This window comes from Microtus pennsylvanicus, chromosome 4 (genome assembly GCF_037038515.1).
Source record: "Microtus pennsylvanicus isolate mMicPen1 chromosome 4, mMicPen1.hap1, whole genome shotgun sequence".
NCBI classification, from domain to species: Eukaryota; Metazoa; Chordata; class Mammalia; order Rodentia; family Cricetidae; genus Microtus; species Microtus pennsylvanicus.
This window is the reverse complement of record NC_134582.1, coordinates 117,814,340-117,831,018: the sequence shown is the minus strand read 5'-3', so window position 1 is coordinate 117,831,018 and position 16,679 is coordinate 117,814,340.

Sequence of the window (16,679 nt, the reverse complement as noted above, 5' to 3'; positions counted from 1 at the left end):
ATCCTAGATGAACAGAAAAAAAGCTGCTCATTTCACAGTGAGGAAAAGTATAAGAGATCACTTGTTTTACAGACAGCATTGCAGAAACTTAAAGAACAAGTTTTCCTTCATACTCAGACACCCAGAATGAGGAAGATGGGGAACCTCTGATTTCTCAGGTCAAATTTCTGTTTTTTAGCATCTTCTATCAGGCTTTCAAAGCCTTAGAAAATGCCAAAATTTCATGAAAGGTAAAATTGTGTTATATTGTTGATCAATATATTTTGAATAAAATAAAATGAGAAGGTAGTTTTCATTAAATCTCATTAAGAACATGTTTGAAAAGGTATAAACTGAAATGATGCTGCCTCTATTTATGATGCAATTATTAGGAAGCATAATAAAAGCATATGGAATGATATAGGGTACTTGATATTCTTTCTAATTCAAAATTTTATTGGGCTACTCCATATATTTTACTGCCTATAAACATTTCGCTGCATATAGATTTTTCTGACATAACCACAATTTGAGTATACAGCTGTAGACACTGGTTAAAACGTACCACACTAAGGAGTCATTTTAATTTTCATCATTTATCTGTCTGCTTTCAGTCTAATCACCATGCAAGGAGAGGTTAAGGAACATCTATTCAACTGTTATCTTGTTGAACCCAGCTCTGACTTTGTGCGGAGCTTTGTCAGTTTTCATAATACAGATTAATTTTTAAGCGCAGATGAAATATTTAAGACAGACAGAAACTTGGAACAGATTTATAAAGTTTATCCTATGAAAATCTCAATCATGTGTCTTGGGTCTTCATGAAATAGATTAATTTACTTTTTACTTGCTGAAAGCCTTATCTCTGGAAGATTTAAAAGTGAAAACTGTAGGAAGTGAGTTTCTTTGTTATTTCCAAACAGAAGCTAAACTTTCAAGTGCATCTCACTCAATATTTCAGTTAGGAAATATGTTCATACATTCATTCCTTCTAGATTTACATACATGTATGTATGTGCATGGTTTGTGTCTCTTGGTGTAATGCTCATTGATACAATGAAACTACTTATGTATAGTAAGAGGATGATGAATATTAAGGAATTTTGCAATGGCTATAGAGATTTAAATTATCCCTCTACTCTTTCTTCCTTGAAATTCTGTCCAGATGTTCATACATATGCACATACACACAGTGACACACATGTGTGTATATATATATATATATGCATAAGCTTATATGTACACATAAACCTACCTGTGCTCAAACACACAAACACACACTCATACATGCACACATGCATGTATGCATGCCAGCACACAGATACATACACACACACACACACACACTGCCTATCTTCTCACACTATCTCCACAGGTCCTGGACATTTGCTTTTCATGTTCCACACTTCCTTCTCATCTGCACACACCACACAGTAGCTTTCAAGTCTGAATACTTAGTTCACTTAGCCTCCAGCTTTTACCTTTCCAACAACTCCAACAGACAAGTGCTCTCTTTTCTGATTCTAACTTCCTAAAGTTCCCGTGTTCATGCTGATGGAATACTTCGTGATTGCCTATGTGTATGTCTTTCTTCCCTAAGATATCAGCTTTCCAGGGAGGGCATGACTACATTGCCAATGAGAAGTCTGCATTGAGCCATTAAAGTATGTTTCCTAGTAGTAAATCCAAAATCTGACTGACCCGTTCCCAGCTTGGGGATCCTCAGAGAGGAAAACCATATCTTTTGTTCTTTTTACTCAATATTTTAACTGAAAGAGGTATTCAGAACAAGCAGTTTTTATTTATTTATGTTAATATCATTAAAAATGCCTTGAAAAAATGAGTCAAATTAAATTCGACAAATCTGAATTCTCCATATCCCAGTCAACTTTCACATTAATCCAGTGGTCAAAACATCTTTTCTGTAAGCAGTTATTTTATATGAAGTCATCTAAGACAATCTATTAAATAGGCAATATTAAAGAACAAATTAAAATATCAAGTAAATTTATCAACACTATGGACTGACTCCTAAAGATTTGTTTCATCTTTAATTACATCTGTCTGTCTCTCTGAAGGCATATATGCATATGAGTGCCCATGGAGATCAAAATAGGGAACCAGATCATATAGAGCTGGGGTTACAGGCATCTGTGAGCCACCCAACATGGGAGCCAAGAATTTGAAAGGGCAATTCATGCTATTAACTGCTGAGCAATTTCTCCATCTCAATCAATACCATAAAATCGTAATAAACACCTTCAATATAAAAACAAGTACCAATTTTCCTATATATAGTTAGATAAGACAACTAGTCAAATGATAAAAAATTAATCTCTCATATATTGTTTACAGGAACATAGATCTTAGAATACTATGAGACCATTTTTATCTCCTATCTTACAAAAGGTATATATGTTGGAAAAGCCCCAGTTTATACTTGTGGTTCCAGAAAAATGATTAATCGAGTTCTTTTCCTACTATTAAAAATATTCACTCTTGCATGACAAAGAATTGATGATATGATTCATAGGACAATTTCCAGGAAGTAAAAAGTTTGGCTAGAGGGAGAACTGCTGGACCAGCAAGACTTCACGGCATTCATCTTGATTCATGCCAGTGGGCATGCTCTTCCCTGATGCCCAGCATGTCACTTATCTTCAGTGAGTGCCACTGGGCTTAGTTGAGTCTATGAGTCAAAGGGTCCATTTATATCCAGTTCAGGGTAAGTAGCTCTTGAAACAAATGCAATCAGCCTATGCCAGGGTTTGTTGAAACTCTATATGTTTTATGACATTTCCTAGCAAGACTGGTTCTACTCACCTCAATTAGAGGGGCTAATCAGACCAAAGAAATCAATCCATTCAAGTACCGTTTGAAAAACCAACGAGTTTGTTGGGATTATTTTCAGGAGCCTGGGTGAGGGTTTACTAACATAAGTAAGAATGACTTGGTCAGTTGCACCACTGAGAAGTCCACTGCAGCATAGGAAATGATTCATAAAAGCTATGCTTTTAATTTATCCTGTACAACTTGCAGGCAGCTTCATTGAAAAGACTTCTCTATCCCAGCAACTTCTTACTACTCTCAAAACATTGAGGAAAACTCCCTTGAGCCTTATAAGTTTCCTGATATTCCTCGCTCTTACAATTTCCTTATAAGTTTCATAAGCTTAGCAGGCTTCTCTCCTCCCTGCAGAAGGGAAGGTTACAACCCAGAACAAACAATACTGGGCACTACATCATCATGATCCATTCAAGAATCCTCAGTACTCCATCATATGGCCAAAAGGAAAGCCACTTTGTATTCCAAGATGATCCTGCTACAGCTAATTCTCTTGCTTTCTGAGTAAGCTGATCACTATCAACCACTTTTAGTTACTATTCAGGAGAAGTATTTAACAATGCTAAAATCCCACCAGTTTCAAAGTCAAGAGCTATATATGCTATTGTTCACTGATGGCAGCAATTGTTATACTTTCTCTTCTAGAAAAGCGGATATTCCACATTAATTTAACCGTGTTGGACCTCTAAGAAGGTCAGATTGCTGAATCTTCTGTACTTTTCTTCTATACTTATATAACTCTAAATATTTTTCTGAATATCTAGGATAATATGTACTTCCTGATTTACTATGTCAGATTTTCATGTTGCATACACTGAATTAGCTAGTCATCTCCAGGTATAACTAGAATGCCAACATCCTACATTATAAGAGGCAAGAGAAGGATTCAAATACCTTGAACTTAGTGCATACAGACAGGCAGACTGTCTGTATTCTGAGGATTGGATTTTTGTCCTACTTTTGTATTTATATTATAATTTTTTGTATTTATATTATAATTTTTTGTATGTGCTCTTAACCTCTGAGCTGGACCCCTTGTTTGTGTGTTTCAAGAAGGACTTTAAGTCCACAGTCATTGTGTCAGCTAATACCTCACTTCTTTCATGATTTGTAATTGTGTCTTTCTCCAGGTAGTTGGCTTAGTAAGCAGCTACACCTTCTTTGGGAAGAATAGAGTCATAGTTTCCTCAAACACACGCAAAGCATGGAAGGTACCTTCCACAGGAAAGGAAGCCTTCCTGTTCATCAATATTCACAAGGTTCAGCCCAGAGAAATTTGCTAAGTTCAGTAATTGTGGTCACTCACCTTTGAGACTTCAAACATTGAACATCTTTCTACATCTCATTATTTCCTGTTGCAATGTCCTTTTATCTTCCTCTTCTTGCCTACTAGCCCATCTCTATTATTTCATTTTTCTTTATTTTTAAAACATTTTTGTTAGCTGAGAACTTATTACTAGCCTTATTTACATCTGTATTTTTTCATTTATACCTCATTGCATAATTTACTCCACAGTATATGCTTATATACTTCCTTCAAAACATAAGGACACAAGGATTTGTTACTTTGGTCATGATGCTCCTAGCTAGGCTACTATGTTATTGGTTGTCTTATTCTTTTCTCTTTGCTATTTTGGGGGCATCCACCACCCAGCCCCCAAATATATCTCATATGGAGTCTTATTCTTTCTTATGACCAGCTTCTCTTGGCCTGCTTCTAGTCAGCTTTTCTTATCTTCTATTATCCCATCTATCTTTTGCCTGTGGACTTTTTCCTTTCCTTCCTTCTGTAATCTTACTCTGTGGCTGGCTGTGTGGCTGGATGACTGGCTCCTTCTTTTCTTCTCCTTCGTTCTCTCTTGCCCCTTCTCCTTCTTCTGATTTCTCTTTTTATATATTCTCTCTGCCTGCTAGCCTCACCTGTTCTACCAATCAGGTGGTTTAGCTACACAAGATAGCACAGCTTCACAGAGTTAAACAAATGCAACATAAAAGAATGTAACACATCTTTGCATCATTAAATAAAGGTTCCACAGCATAAACAAATGTAACACATCTTAAAATAATATTCTACAACACTACTATTCTTATTCCTTTGTGCTCTGGCTGCCCCATTTCTCCCTACCACCTACCTCTTCAACGACTGATTTTTAAATAGCCAAATAAATAATGAGCTTCTCATAAACTAAGCAACATGCCATCTCACAAGATTCAATAAAACCTTGCCTATCCCACGTTCAGGCACATGGTGACCCAGATGCTATATGCTGGGCTGAACTGCACATGGTGACCCAGATGTTGTACACTGGGCTGAACTGCACATAGTGATCCAGATGCTGTACACTGGGCTGAACTGCACATGGTAATCAAGATGCCGTACTGTAAAGAATCTGATCTTCTCTTCAGCATTCGTTCCCAACAGCAACAAGATAGATGTACTCTGATTAACCACTTAGAAAGTGTCAGGAAAATTGCCAAATGTATTTCTTTCACAAGATTGCTCTATTTGGAAACTCTCAACTTCCCATTACCATGGAAACTACTAAGATTTATCTGTGAATTATAGTTTGAGAATTTTTAGTTGGTTGTGTATAATTAATTTTGTTATAACATGTTATTTTGATATACCAGAAAACACTAGGGCAATATGCACAAAAAGACTTAATTCTCTGATTTTAGAAGGTGTAAGATATGGAAGGGTCATGGGAGAAATCATAATTCATGTTCCGCCACTATCAAAGCTGTTATTATATGCATAACTTTAAGTAAGATAAACCTATTCTTCACCTAACTCTCTCTACTCAAGTGCTGGCTTAGCAAGCTCAAGTATATTTGCAGACCTTCAGGGCTCTGAAATGTGGATCTGATTTAGTTCAAGCAGTCCTCTTACCTTTCGTGTGACACACATGGACCTAAGCACTAGGGAAGAAGCAGTCCTGTCACAGAAGTCTATCCTTGTCCGAATAAAATTTGTGTCACATTCTACCTGGGGCTTATTTAAAAGTCCTTAAGTAGGTAACATTGGCCCAATAACCAATCTGAAATTAACAATTTTTAAAACATCACTAAATAAAATAATATCAATAGTAATGTTAATAATAATCTGGGCATACAGGCACAGATCTTTAATCCCTGTTTGTGAGAAGCAGAGGCACGAGTATCTTTGTGAGTTCAAGAACAACCTGGTAGACATAGATTGTTCCAGGACAGCCAGAACTAGACCTGTCTCAAATCCCCTCAAAACAAAACAAATAATAATATTTATACAGATGTTACTGCTACTTTCTAAGAACATGCATATTTCAGGCTCTGAGCTAGACATGACAGAATGACCTACAGGAATGACTTTAAAATGTAATGACTCAGGGACACAGGGATCGCTCAGTCAGTTTTTAGTGTTAGAGTTTAATGATCAGTGCCCATGTTAAATAGCCAAGCATAGTAGTGAATGCTTGTAACCACAAAAGTGGAAAGATGGAGAAAAACATGTCTCTGGTACTTAGTGGCTAGCCAACCTAGCCTAACTGGCTATTCTGAGCCAACAAGAAACCCTGTCTCAAGAAAATAATCTGGACATAATCTGGGAAACAGCACCCAAAGTTGTCCCCTGCCCTACGGATACACTAATACACATTATACACATTGACAATCATCAATATCCATTCTTATAGAAAATCGAGGTTTTAAATTACTAAATTAAATAACTTATCTCATAATCTCTGTGTTATAAATAGTAGGACTAGTTTTAAACTCTGGTCTTTTCACACTCTAACCTTACTACTTTCCTATAATGTTTTTCCTCTTAGTGAAGGGGCCATGAGGGACTCTTGTTCTACTGACGTTTCCTGAAATTATAGTGTCGTAGTTTTCTAATAACAACTACAAAACCAGCAATTTATATTCTGATAAAAGGGAAAATGAAATTAAAATCTCATATCTCCAATTTATTCTCAGTCATTGCATATAGTTTATTATTATTATATTATTATTATTAAAATAAAATTCAAGTAAGTTGTTTTTTTTTCAAAAAATGCTTTAAGGACTAGTAAGGTGGCTATACTGGATAAAGATACTTAAATGTATTTTTTCATTTTTTATTGATTTTATTGAGCTCTACATTTTTCTCTGCTCACCTTTCTTCCTCTCTTCTCCCCTTTAACCCTCTTCCATGGTCCTCATGCTTCCAATTTACTCAGGAGATCTTGTCTTTATCTACTCCCCACGTATATTAGAGCCATGTATGTCTCTCTTAGAATCCTCACTGTTGTCTAGGTTCTCTGGGATTGTGATTTGTAGGCTGGTTTTCTTTGTTTGATGTCTGAAAGCCACTTATGAGAGAGTACATATGATAATTATCTTTCTTGGTCTGGGTTACCTCACTCAGCATGATATTTTCTAGATCAATTTGCCTGCAAATTTTAAGATGTCATTATTTTTTTCTGCTATGTAGTACTCCATTGTGTAAATGTACCACATTTTCCTTATCAATTCTGCGGTCGAGGGGCAGGTTATGGCTATGACAAACAATGTTGCTATGAACATAGTTAGGATATGTTCTTGTGGTATGCTTGAGCATCCTTTGGGTATATACCCAAGAGAGGTATTAATGGGTCTTGAGGAAGGTTGTTTCCTAATTTTCTGAGAAATCGCCACACTGACATCCAAAGGGGCTGTACCAGCTTACACTCCCACCAGCAATGAAGAAATGTTCCCTTTACCCCACAACCTCTCCAGTGTAAGTTGTCATCAGAGTTTTTGGTCTTGGTCATTCTTACAGGTATAAAATGGAATCCCAGAGTTGTCTTGATTTGCATTTCTCTGATGGCTAAGGATGTTGAACATTTCCTTAAGTGTCTTTCAGCCATTTTAGATTCCTCTGTTGAGAGTTCTATGTTTAGATCTATAGTCCAATTTTTTAATGGATTATTTGGGTTTTTTATGACAAATTTCTTGAGTTCTTTGTTTATTTTGGAGATCAGTCTTCTATCTAATGTGGAGTTGGTAAAGATATTTTTCCTATTCCCTAGGAGGTCTCAGACTCACATCTGGACCTGCAGAGGTCTCTGGTTCCCTCCTTGTCCCTCCCTTGAAGGTCCCATACTCATATCCAGACCCTTTGAGGTCCTGGCTCAGACCTACTCCATTGGTTGTCCCAGACTCATGCCCAGACTTGCAGATGTCTCTGGTTTTTGCCTACTGTCTCAGAGGTCCCAGACTCCCACCCAGACCCTCAGAGGTCTTGGCTCAGGCTTACTTCCTTGGAGATCCCAGACTCATGCCTGGACCTGCAGAGATCTCTGGTTCTGGCCTACTCCCTCAGCAGTTGCTCCCTTTTTCCTGCTCCTATGGAGTTGCTGTCTCAGGCCTGTTCCAACCTAGGTTCCTGGCTCAGTCCTGTTTCTGAAAATGACCCTGATCTGTATCTGCTACTGTGGAGGTCCCTGTCTTGGGGTTGGTTCCTCAAAGGTCTCTGGCTCTGGTCTACTCCCTTAGAGGTCCCAGACTCAAGCCTGAACTTGCAGAGGTCCTTGCTCAGGCCTAGTTCCTCAGAGGTCCCAGACTCCTGATAGACATAATTTTTAAATTGCATTTAACTGTCAGTAACTGTGTAAGAAATATGTCATAACGCAAAGTATCTCAGGTATAGTATCCAAGTTGATAGACCAGTAAAATAACTTGTTCCATCTCTGTGTCAATTACTTTGTTTCTATTATTACTTCTTTCCTATGGTCAAATGGTTTAAATGGTTTATTGTACTGTTTCAGATTTTTCATAAGTGTGTGCTGATTAATACGTAGTTTTCAACAGCAAATTTTTTGCTAATGGGTTCTGCAATTCAGCACCACAGGAATAACAATTATGAATCAGATGATCCAATCCCTGTAAAAATGCCCAGAAACAACCAGGTGGAAAACTTTAAACTTTCACTACAGTTTAGAAGATAATCATATGCTTTACCTTCTTTTGCTTTGGATATTTGGATTGTTTACTTTTCCCCTCAATATATAAGCTATATATTCTCATATCTCTTTTGAGATTTAGATACAATTAAACCAAGGCTTAGAACCAAGGTGTTTGGAATAGTGGCATCTAGACTGCAAGACCCGATACTCCTTTAACTTTTATACCTGCAGAACTTTTCAATCCCCTGGTAAGGTCCATTTCTTGGAAATCATGCTATGGTAAATGCCGCAAACTTTTTAAATTACATTTTCTAACTTAATGAATATGTTAGTACCATGTGTATATGTAGACGTCAGAGGACAGTTCTTTCCTTCCAACATCTGGGTGCTGGAGCTGCATCCACTGAGCCATCCCAACAATCCTTTGTACATTTTTATAAAGGTTTCATTTATGTATTGTGTGTGATGTAAATAGTTTATGTGATTTTTGAACCAACAGCAAATATGCAGGATATTTCTAACTTGGCTGGGAGGAGGAGTAGAATCACCTATAGCTTATAATTTAAGTTCCATGGGTGATGATGAACCTGAACCTTCCTCATTAGCTGGTTTTATACCTGGTGCCAAACCACCCAGAGTGATTCATCCTTGGCTCCAGGGCCACCTCATCTCTGTGATGCTCTGAAAGGAACTCATCCTGGTGCTTACGGCGGAGTGGGGGTGGGAGCTGTTAGTTTTCATTTGTCTCTGTTTAGTTATTTGTAAATTCATTTTGTTTGTAGTTTCTTGGTTAAACACTCACCTAAATTAGAGCTAACAGTATCTTCCTTTAAAAAACAAAAACACAAAAAAGTAGAGCAAAAGTCAATTTAGGACAGTGGTGCCTAAGGCACCAGAACAGTCATAATCATTTGGATTGTGAATGAAACTTTTTCTCTCCCTCTGTCTCTGCTATGTTATTTAAATATTTTTTGACAAGCACACATATTTATATTTTAATAGTTTTAGTCCATCATTTCTGAATGGTATAATGCAGAGGAAGTTACAAAGCGAATAGCATAACTGGTGTTTTGGAAATGATCCTAGACAGTTGATTAAAATTAATAGCTAGCCTTGACTGAGTACTTGTGTCCCGTATGCTGCTGTGCACAAGCAAATGACAACCACCAAATGAGGAGGGGTGAAGGTTCAGCGCAGAGGTTGCAACATGGTGGTGTGCAGATCATGTGAACACAGAGGACATTTGAAGGCAGGCATAGGAGGGAAAAGCATACGGAAAAGGTCCAACTGTCACATATATGTAGATGGCTTAGGTCAGCCGTGTAGGCCCATATTTCCTACATGGTGTGACAGCCATGTTCACGGGCCATGCCTGGTATCCAAGGCGGTTACTGTCCTGCCAGCCAACCTGTGGCTCCCTAACGAAAGGCTCAGTATGAATGGCTCCTACTCTTTGTTACTCTGTAGATCGCCCGGAACGAGGTGTGAATTCTAAGCTGGTGACCGAGTAGCACATGTGACTGTACTCCTGCTATCCCCCACAACCTGGAAAGAGAATATGAATGAGCTTCCATCTTGGTTTAATTTGGGGAAAAAGGGTGTTTAAATAATAAACGTGGATGATCTTCAGGAATGAATGAAGCCTGAGACTCCCTTCCGATATTGCTTTATGAACTGTGTCTCAATTTTTCCCGTGCCTCCTCACTGGTACAGAGAGGGAAAAGTAGTTTATGTTGAGGCATTGGACTCCGAGACAGCCCCATGAAGCCTCTCTGGTGGTTGGTTCAGATTCTTAGGAGTTTCTTTGAGCCAGTTTTAGTTGTTTCTATAGATTTTCTTATAATGTCCTTGACCCCTCTCCTCATACAGTCCTACTTGCTCTCTTCGGTGGATTCCCCCAGTTCGGTCCAGTGTTTGACTATTGGTCTCTGTATGTCTCTACCTGTTGATGGTTCTGGATGAAGGTTCTCTGGTGACAGTTGGAGTAGTCATCAATCTGATCACAGGAGATGGCAAGTTCAGGCTACATAGCCACAGTCTTTCTTTGTCCTAACGCTAGTCACATACTTCTGGGCCTCTTCATCATCACCACCCCTCACTTAAAAGAATTGAAGACTCAACACAATGCTTTCAGATTGTTTAGTCTTGTACTTAAATCTGATACACATGATGATTCCGTCAACAGTGAGTTTATGAGTTCAAGAAAACAGAAATAATAAGAAGCAATCAAATGCAATAATAACCTTAAGTATCATCAAAAGCAGCCAAATAATCCATAAGGAAAAAAACATTTAAGTCTCATTTTAGCTTGAAAGATAATCATGAAAGACTTAATTTTTGTCTGCGAAATTAGAGCAAAAGCAAACCTGTCAATTTGTCTTCCAGGTTGTGTCTCGCAGACGATCATAGACTCACTGGCAGACAAGTCTAATTTTTTTTAAATCCTTTTTTAAATATTTATTTATTTTTTATGTATACAATATTCACTTTGTGTGTATGTCTGCAGGCCAGAGGAGGGCACCAGACCTCATTACAGATGGTTGTGAGCCACCATGTGGTTGCTGGGAATTGAACTCAGGACCTTTGGAAGAGCAGGCAATGCTCTTAACCACTGAGCCATCTCTCCAGCCCCGACAAGTCTAATCTTTGACATTGAAATGTAACTTTGTCATCTACAAAATTCATGTTTCAGAGCTGTGCAACTGAGTTAGTAAAAAATAATAATATTCTCATAATAGTCAATTAAGTTTAGGATTTTATGTATGGCGACATTCATAGTTATCAAGGGCATGTGTGTCTTCCAGGTCAAACATTAGCCACTCCTATAAGTTTTTTCATATAATATATTCTGATCACAGTTTCTTATCCCCCAATTCCTCCCAGGTCTTCCTTGACTCTCCGCCCACCAATATCTAACACCCTTCTTTCTCTCTCATTGTAATACAAACAGGCATCTAAAATAATAAAATAAAATACAAATAAAAAAACAAGAATAGGATGAAACAAACAAACTATCGGGGGATTAAGAACCAAAGAAAAAGCATAAGAAACACATATATGCAGATACACACACATTCATAAACATAGAAATCACATAAAACCTAACATTAGGAAAACCATATAAGGCATATAAGGAGAAAAGGAAAGATAATGACCAAAGTATTATAAGGTAAAGACCTCCCAGATGCCATTGAGGTCATTTAGTGTTTGCTATATACTGCTGGGCATGGGACCTGTCCTTAAGTGTGGTTTGTATATCTAGTGAAGATTCCATTGGAGAAAACTCCTTTTTCCTTTCTGAGCAGTTATCAATTACATACAGCTTTTGAGTTAGGAGGGGATGGAGACTTATATGCACTTCTCCAGTCTGCATCAGGGCCACATCATGCTTAGAACTGTGCATGGACTATGCAAGCTGCCACAGTCTCTGCACGTTCATGTTCATGTCTTGCTGTGTTTTAAAAGGCCTTGATTCCTGGGTCTCCTCCAGGCCCACTGCATTTAACAATCTTTCTACCTGCTTTTCCACAGGGTTTTTGGAGCCCTGGGGAGAGTTTTAATGGAGCATCCCATTTGGGACTGAGTCGTCCAAGGTCTCTTATTCTCTGCAGTTTGTTCCATTGCAGGTCACTGGTTTTGTTATCACCTACTGGAGGAGGAAGATTCTTTGTTGATGGACCATCAAGGAACTGATCTATGAGTAGCAGATTGTCATTAGAGTCGTTCAATTGTTACGCTCTCCTAGTAGAACTGCAGTATTTGTATTTCCCCTAAGTCCCTGATCTATTTAATCATAGGTTCTTGGATACCTAAATTGTGTTGGGTATGGGTTCCACCTCATGGAGTAGGCAAATCTAATCAGGCATTGATTGGTTATTCCTGCAAGCACTGTGCCATTGTGGCATCAGCCTATCTTGCAGCCAGGTCGTGGTTGTAGATCTAAGCACTGGTAGTATTTACTTTTGTCCATGATATTTTCTTTTCATAATATGAAATAAATTGTAGTAGCTATCCAATATTTTATAACAAAACAGATTTAGGGAGACTAGCGAGATAGTTTAGTGTGTAAAGTGCTTGTTGTACAAGTATGAGAATTTGCGTTTGAAACCTCAGAACCTATGCAAATGTTCTGCGCAGTAGAGTTCATATTTGTAACTTCAGCTTTCCTACAGGAAGATTAGAAGCAGAGACAAGGGGATACAAAACTAGAAGCTTGTAAGAGAGTAATCCTGGTGTACTGTACATAGTAGAAAGACAGCAACTAGACCCTGTCTCAAACAAGGTAAAAGGGCAACCAGTGTTCAGCAATGTGCCTACACTCAGTACACACACACACACACACACACACACACACACACACACACACACACGCCATATACTTACAGAGATAAAAAAGAAAACTATTAAATTATTTTGCCCAATTATAGGTTAATATAGCTAAGCTACAACATTCAGTATATTAGGAAGAAAATGTGCTTTGATTTAAGGAGTTTTGAGTGTTTGTGTATGTATGTGAACATATTCATGTGTATGTGGGAGCACATGTGTGTACCTGTGCTTGTGGAGACCAGAAAATAGCATTGCTGTTGTTCAATAGCCACTGTTGATGGTTTTTTTTTTAACTTGTTTTGAGGCAGGATCTCTTGCTGGTCTTGAACTTGCCTAGTGGTCAAGGCTGAAGGCCAGTAAGGCCCAGTGATTCACCTATCCTCACTTTCCCAATGCTAGGATCAAAGCATGAGCCACCACATCCGCCAGTTTTGCATGCATCCTGGCAATTGAACATAGGTCCCTCACACTTACAAGGCTAGGTTTTTACTATGTAAACCATCTCCTCAGCCCCTCTCTTAATGGTTTCTTAAGCTAGAACAAAAGGATGGAGATAGAACTTTGCGAAAGTAGAGGAGCATCTGTAAATGTGTTGCCTACACCTCAAAGACATGAGAGCCATTAATTTGCAATGCCACCATCAAGAAAGAAGGGGCCTCTCACTCCTAGACTCTGTTTAGAGATTCAGGACTTCTCTTGCATATGTGAGCTAACCCAGAGATTTCATTGAGACTGACTCCCTACTTCTCTCTCTTTCTCCCTTCCTCCCTCCCTTACTATACTAGATCAGAAGTACTCTAAGAGCAGGGGTTTAAGTCAGTAGCAGACTTAGATATTAAACAAGTTAAGTGTAAAGTTCTCTCCACAATGAGAAACTCATGCCTGGTACTGTAATCTGCCCAGAAACTTGAGACATAATTCATAGGGGATAATCTATTACTATTGTTTTGCTAAATGGACATAACACCAAACTATCTTCTAATTACTTATCCTTTCCATAGATAGGTGCAACTCTTTGTCTTCATCAGAGAAGCTTCTTTACACAGTGGGCAGCAGTTAACACAGAGATTCATCACTGATCAAAGTATAAAAATTAAGTGACTGAGGCATGCCCAGCCCTAATTGAGACATCTGAATCCCACTTCTTGAAGCTCTTGAGGGAGTGTGACCTTACCCTGTAACTGAAAGACAGAAAGAAAATGGGGAATTGGGGAAGGAAGATGGTATGGGTGGCATTTATCACCACAGCCACCGTTCTGAGCCCCTGCCAGAAAGTGTATACTGTGCTTCCATGTCGCTTCATTCACTTCTCACAGTTACTTCAACACCCAGTTTTGAACAGTGTTAAATCCAGAGGTTGGGGAGTTCTACTGCAACACACACACAAAAAAAGTCATTCAATCATGTTAACATTTTTCATTCAAGTTTTAGTGAATGAGCGAATGGTAAGTCGGTACATTTAAGGAGCCCGTTAAGAGGCTCTTGGACCTTCTAACTACTCTCTACTTGTACAGTCCATGTCTGTCCTTTACTGGACATATAAGACCCAAAGGCCAAAAGTAAAATTTCCTAGGGTGCCTGACACCAGAAACAGGAATCACAAGCCACATGCCGATAGCCCAAAGCTGTTCATGGCAGGAGTTTCACAGACTTATAAATGGTATTTTACCATTGCATTCAAATGCACAAATCTCAGTTCTCTCTCCCACCTATCTATATTCTTCCCCAATCTGCTTTATAAAGCCCTATCTTTTTATTAGTATTATTATTATTATTACTTCGATTTATTTTACAAAGAGCTGTGGATTTCTCTTTTCCTGTCTTTCCCTGATAAGCATTCTGCTAAATGAAATACAATGAGGCTATTGGTGCAAATTACTGAATAGATAATGTAGCCTGACCTTGGGGTCAATGGTGTTGTTTGCAGTGGGAAGATAGTTAAATTGAAACAAAGAATTGTTCAAATTAGAGAACACGCAAGTTATTGGCTGGGCACAAAGGGTAAAATTATAAATATGCTAATATGTCTGGCTATCATACTATGACTTTGTTGTGAATAAAATATTGAAAATTTATAATTATATTAAATATAGTAGACACAGTACTTTTTAAATATGTATCTACTATTTGACTGCATTTTGAACTTTCATCCTGACAATCACAACAGAGAAAAGAATAAATACAATTCTGGTTGATGTTATCATCATTGCTTTTAGACTAAAAAATACCTCAGTAACATTGAGTTCTTTTAAGAAAAAGAAAACTTTGCATTCAAGTTTTTACGAGAATAATGCTGAGTCTCTATAACTTTTTCTGTTTATTTTTACCAGTTGATCTTAACTCTATTATGCATGTCTAGGAGGTGATGTGGCAGGAAGTGGAGTGGGAGATGATTTACTGAGCACTCTATACTGTATGTATACTGTACACACCATGTTTGTGTCATGTCAGCTCCTTCAGTTCCTCCACAAACTCCCCTCCTTCTCCACCCAGGTCCATCTGAAGACACTCTCAGTTATCTCTAAGTGACCCTCTAAATTACCAACCTGCCAGATGTCAAATAACACTTGCCACAGCAAGAACCTTAATCAAAAACTATTTGTAAAAGGCTCCCTAAACCAAATGACCATCAAGGAAAGTCAAATACCTGACACGAAATAAAGCAAGTTCACACAGGGAGAGACCTGGAAACAATTTCAAAATTCTTTGAATTATCAGAATTTCTTTTCTCCCCCACCTCTCTCTCTCTCTCTCTCTCTCTCTCTCTCTCTCTCTCTCTCTCTCTCTCTCTCTCTCTCTCTCTTCTGTGTGTGTTCATGGGGAGGGGGGAGGGAGAGCAAACATGCTCATGTGTGTGGAAGCCAGAAGCCATTCTTGTGTATCTTCCCCAATCATTCCCTTACTCTCTATTTTATGAGACAAGTCCCTCCTCTTTCTCATGCACTGATTCACCAAAACTTGTTCAAAAAGACCCCAGGACAATTCTGCTCCCACTTCTCAGATTTTTTATTAAAAGTATACACCATTCCTGGCTCTATGGTCCTCCTACTTGTGCGCCAAGAAGTTACCGAGTGAGCAATCTCTCCAGTACTTGTATCTAGCTTGGAACTAAAGGCCAATTAAAGAAAATGATTCTAATCAACACAATCATTCAGTCAAAACATGGTTGATAGAATATTTGCCAACAAAGAGGACCCCAAAATGGGTGCTTGAGATGAGCTGGCTAGACTCCTTTTAGAAGCATTTCCTGAAGAGGGAACCCCTTCGTCACTTTTCTGAATGATGGCTGCTAATGTCTCTTGACAGCACTTTTCTAGAGGAATTATCCTTTGCCAAAAGAACTTTCTCTTCATAGGTAAAGTACAGCCAAGGAAGCCTACCATCTTGGAAAACAAAAGCCAGCATCCTCCTCTGTTCAGTGGTACATTCTTGAGCTTCTGCTCTGAGAATCATATACCTAAGCCCACACGGAAGTGTTACTCAGTCTTTCCCAATCACCTCCTATGTTCTTGACCCTATATGAGTCTTCCCTATGAGTAGCCTTGAAATCAGTGTCATGTATCACAACCATTATCAGAGATAAGAGTGTGGGCTTGTACCATCACCCCCTGAAATGAGTTCATG